The following is a 6,000-nucleotide window of genomic DNA, read 5'->3' as shown; positions in this document are numbered from 1 at the left end:
CTTGACTTGTATCAATCATCTCTTCCACACTTCAGCTCTCCTTCCTTCTTCACTTAATACAATGATCTAACAACATATTACCTTGTCATATATTAATTGATCAAGTTCCTTTTGTAGTTCCATCGTACATACTCTTTTTAACTCAACCACTTCAATAATTTTTCTTTTTATCTTTCTTTTCAAATCCTCCTCATTAATCAAATCACATGGCACTTTGCACTATTAGAAAATGTCTTACTAGTAAGTTTTGACATCAATGACAACATAAAAATTGTTCCAATTGTAGTTCCAAAACTTATATCCCTATTTTATTGAATATTCACCACTCTTAGACAAGTACCAAATAATATTATCCTCCACCTCTATCAAAGAGATATCATGCTAATCCAAAACCTTCTTAAATTGAAGGGAAAAATCAACATCAAGCCCCAACATATGCAGATCTTTCCATCTCACCATCTCTCTATCTACGCTATCATCCAAGTCTATGCAATATCTCAGCTTGCATGACCACCTCTCTTTATCTACATTAATCACCATCTCTTCATTCAATGATGGTTATATAGGTTCCTTTCCATCCGATAAATCTCCCTAAAAATCCATCTTCCATCCATCCTTAATAAGACATGACACATGATCTAAAATAATAGATCTACAACTAATTACAAAGTTCTAAAGAGTTGAGCCCCTTAGGGGAATATGCCACTTCCAAAATACCTCTGCAGATTCCTCCCCCTAAATACTTCATGTTAAGTATTCCAACTCATTTCAACATAGGTTTTCTATACATTTCCCACATTGAATTATCTCCCAACACTTCATCCATCTTCTTAAATTTCCTATGCTCTACCCCATCATTTTATTTCAGCTTGTAAAATTTATCTGAGGCTAACAGTAGTACCTAATATTTTTCTTTATTTACAATCCAAAGGAGCTTCCTCATTCTTTTATTTACTTGTTTTAAAACCTTTTGAGGTGAACAATTACATGACATAGAGTAAATTGGGAGAGTTGAAACCATTGATTTGAGTAGAGTAATCCTGCCTTCCAAAGTCAACCGGTATAACTTCTATCCTTCCACCACCTTGAAACATCTATCAAATAAATGATTCCACATACTAGATCTACCTTCCCATGCATATAGAGGAACACCCAAAAGCTCACTTTCGAGAACACCCTTGTGAGCACCAAAAACTCATGCAATGTCCCTTTGAAGGTTATCTTCCATATTAAAGAAATAACATTTTTACCTTTCTCAATTAATGTACTACCATAAAACATCTCTATAGGTATCCAAAACTTTTTTCATAACTCTAGCTTCCCTCATTGTGGCTTCTCCATCTAAGAATATATCATCAAAAAATTAAGAGCGAGTGGAAGGGTCCAAACCATTCTCAATCATTATACCTTTCCAATGACACTAATGCATTTTTTAGTAATGAATCTACCTAGAACTTCTACCAAGATGATAAATAAAAAAGGAGAAATTGGATCGCCTTGATACAATCCCCTGGAAGTCGAGTTAAATCCTTGCAGACTACCACTAACTAATATTGAAACCTTATAAGCTACCATCATAATTTTAATCCAGGCTATCCATTTGCTATTGAATCTAAACATCTCCAAGTCTTCACCAAGAAATCCCCATTAACCCTATCATATGCCTTTCTAATGTTCAATTTTTGTAACATTGTGCTTATCTTGCTTGTAGAAATTTAGTGAATCACCTTGTGAGTTACAAATTTTACATATATATGTCTAAAATATTAAAATTCAAAACTCATATGAAAGTATATATATAGAAATATGTATCCTAGGCTTGAAGCCACTTTTTTTAGGGAAGATGAGATTCTCCAAGACCAATTTCAAATTATTAGCTAGAATCTTTCAAATTATCTTGTATATTGTGTTACATAAGGAAATTGGCATGAAGTCCTCTAATCTGTCCACCTTCTCTTTCTATGGGATTAATGCCACCAAAGTGTTGTTAAAGTCTTGAAATTCAAAACCACATTCTCTTGACTCTTCCACCACCCCTAGCGATTCCTAAAAAATAACCTTCCAAAATTTATAATAGAAGAATGCATGAAAATCATTTGAGCTTGAAGATTTATCTCTAGCTAACCTAAAGACAACTACCTTAAATTATTTTATGCTAATAGGCTCATAAGAATGTGACAATCCTCTTCTGTAATAGCTATCTAAATAATTTTGAGGGTCTAGTTTCTATTCAAACCCCTACCAACATCTCCTACACTACAAAGTTGAGTAAAAATTATAACACATGGGTGTTAATCTCATCTATCATGGAAAGCTCACCACCATTTGGAATACATAAATTTAAGATTGTAGTAACTAATCTCCTTATTTTGATAGATCAATGAAAAACTTAGTGTTCTTGTTCCTTTCTCTAAGCCACACTTCCTAGGACTTATGGTACCAAAAGATCTCTTCCCTAGCTAGGATCTCCCTATACTTACACTTGAGGTGCTTTTTGTCTCAGAGTCTGTCTCATCCATCCCCTCATCTATAATTTTTTCATTAAGATATTCTAAATAACCTTCTAAGATCTCCTTCTCCTCAAATATATTCTTGAAATGATCTTTATTCCATATTTTAAACAACTTTCTAATATGCTGCAATTTCTTGAAAAATACAAAACTTCTATTACCTTTAACTTCTGGGGCATTGATCCACCACTCTCTAACCATGTCATATAAACCTTCCTCCCTAAACCAAATTTGCTTAAATTTAAAAAGGTTTCTTGGGGGAGTGAAAAACCTGATCATTTTGATGGAAAATGGGAATTGATTTGAGGCCAAAAAGGTGAGAATATTTGATTCAAACAAAAGCTAAAGTCATGTATAGTCACCATCACTAGAGAAATAGTCTAATTTTTTAGCAATACCTGAGAACCTTGCATGCAATTTTGTCCAATTATACTTGCTATGCTTTGGTTTAATCTCCTAGAGACCACTAATCTCCACTAAATCTTGGAAATGATATTGTACTCTTCTAAGCCTTCCTTCTCCACTCTACTTATCAACTAACTCCAACATAGCATTGAAGTCTCTATCTAAGATGAAATTCTCTTTCTGAATAGACTCAATAATAGAAGTGAGCTTACTCCATATAACCTTCTTCTCCTTATTCTTAGTTGAACCATAGATGTTGATTTAAAAAAGGTTGGCATCTTGCAAGAATAAGTGAGCCTTGATAATAATTAAATTTTAACCTTGATCCACCAACTCTTCCTTACTATCCTAGGATTCCATAGAATCCCCAAACCACCTAAATCTCCAATCAAACCCACAAAAAAATCCTAACCATATAATCCTAAACTCTAAAAAATATAGCTATCATGTTAGCATGAATTCAAATGATACTACATTGGGGAGTATCCTGAGTGTTGGAGAGTATTGATGTATTGCATTCATAATTGTATTTGTCATTGATGTCAACATGATAGTAATTCTATTAAGATTGGATGAATTGTAGTCAATAATCTTAGTATGCATAGAAGCTAAGGAAGTTTCAAATGATGTATAGTGGAGGACATGTTCCCAAGGTGGTCCGAATGACATGGTTTAAAGGACTATGTTTGATTTGATGTTGTACGAAAGTTACACTTGATTTACTAGAATTAGTATAGAAATAGAGCATTAGAAAATAGACTTATGATGATCTATCACTATCTTTCATTAGAGATGTAATGGAGAGATGCATAGTCACACAATAATATAGAAATTTGTATGGTGATGCTAGTGTGTGCACAAGACATGGTTTCACATGTGTGAAATTTTTTATAGATTGTGAGCCGACAATGTTGTTGTAATTGTGAATTAATTAATTATCTTATTTTAATTAATTTGGAAAGCCTCAAGGCTGACTCAAGGAATTATTATGAAGATACGACATAAAGGAAAGTTGTTTTCCTTATTTGTAATGAGTCTTGAATTAGAGGATTAAGTAGAACATGAAGTATTAGTACATAGTGCAAGGAGTAGAATGCTTGTTGAATGTGTGTAAGAGATCCAAGGGATCATTGGATGAATATTATAAGATTTGGTTATAAGATCTAAAGGAGTAGAAGTCCGCTTGATAGGACATAGATAAAGGAAGAAGTACATTTTAGTTCTATTATTTTGCAAGGAATAATACAAAGATCATTTGGACAATGGGTTCTTTGATCTTAACCTTGAAGCTGCTTGGCCAGTGGGTCTAGCTATCTTCTATAATTCCTAATAGGGTTGGCATAACTCTTAATAGGATTGAAATCTCCTAGTAGGGATTCAAAGTCTCCTAACAAGGAATCATATGTACTAAATATTGTAATAGACTCCTAACAAGGTCTATCCTCTAACAAGGAATATTTACATTAGTAGATCATCTTGAGGGTACCTTTCCCACTAGGGTTTTCCCTTTGATCAAGGGTTTTCCCAGTTAACATATCTAGTGTTAATTGTGTATGAGTATCTTGTTGTGGTTTTAGTTTACATTACTCAAATGTTTAATTTTGTTTAAGGTATATTTGTGATGATAGTTGGATAATTGATTCCTCGCCCCCTCTTAGTTATATCAGTAGACTATATATTCTAACAATTGGTATCAAAGCATCAAGTCCTCGAAGATAAGTCTTAACAACTTTGGGAGATCAATGGAAAATATTTCCAGGAAAGATAATCCAAGATTTGATGGGGCCAACTATGATAGTTGGAAGGAAAAGATGAAGATTCATTTGTTGTGCATGGTTCTAGGTTATTGGATCTTGAGAAAGAGTGAGAAGACAATTGTGGAAGAAGGAAAGCTTGAAGAATGAAATAAATGAGAGAGAGATCTATTCATGTGTAACATGAGAGCTAGAGAAGCCCAACTATTAGCTAAATGAATACAATTAGGTAAATACATTTCAAACTTCTCATGAAATTTGGAAAGCATTGGAAGTTACTTTTTGAAGGTGATGATCATGCAAAAAGAATAAAATTACAAATTTGAATTTGCGCATTTCAAGATGCTAAGATGATGGAAGATGAATCCATCATAAATTATCTATGAAGAATATTAGAAATTATTGTAGGTATTCAATCTCTTGGTGGAACTAAACAAGATAATGAGGTTATATGGAAGATCTTGAAAAGTTTATCACCACCATTCAAGAAAACAACTTAGATGATTTAGCTAGTAATGCCCTGCACCAAAGATTTCACAAAGAAAAATTTGCTTGGAAGATTAGAATCTGTAGAAGTAGAAATGAGATAGTTTGGAGAATCAACTAGAGTTGATATAGCTTTTAGTGCTATGAACATTCAACCTAATTTGTTAAGAAGTACAAGTGCACAAGGAGACTTTGCCAGTAGTATCAGATTTGAAGAAAATAAGAAGATTAAAGAAGGAATAGACCTTCTAGTAAGAAGAGAAAAAGATGGTAAGAAAAATTTTAAGTGTTAGACTTGTGATGAATATGGTCATTATGCATCTAAATGTCCTAAAATAGAGAAAAAATTTAGAGGAAAATTTAAGCCTAGAAGGGATAAGGATAGAAATTGTTTATATGCTAATGAGGATGAAGAATCTAATGAAAAAGATTAGAGTGAAAGTGATGATGAATTAGGATTTGTGGCTATTAAGGAAGATAAAATTGATAGAGAAATTAGAGAAGAGAGAACTCTAGTTACCCAAGTTGAGAAGAAATTAGATTGGATAATTAGTAGTGGATGTCCACATCACATGACTAGTGATAGGAACAAATTTGTTAAGTTTAGAAATCATGATGAAGGTATTGTTAGAGTTGGTAACGATGCATCATTTCATATTACATGGATTGGATCTATTACTCTTGATTGTAAAACTAACACTGATGATGTTTACTTTGTTGATGGTTTGAAACATAATTTGTTAAGTGCTAGATAGTTGGTAGACAAGGGATATCTATTGCAGTTCATAGAGAAGACTTGTATTATCAAAGACAAAGATGGTAAGATGATTGGTACTAGAACTAGA

Source organism: Cupressus sempervirens, chromosome 4 (genome assembly GCF_028749045.1).
Source record: "Cupressus sempervirens isolate cs-2001-9-10 chromosome 4, ASM2874904v1, whole genome shotgun sequence".
Classification (NCBI taxonomy): domain Eukaryota; kingdom Viridiplantae; phylum Streptophyta; class Pinopsida; order Cupressales; family Cupressaceae; genus Cupressus; species Cupressus sempervirens.
The sequence above is the reverse complement of the archived record's forward strand: the minus strand, read 5'-3'. Positions refer to the sequence as shown.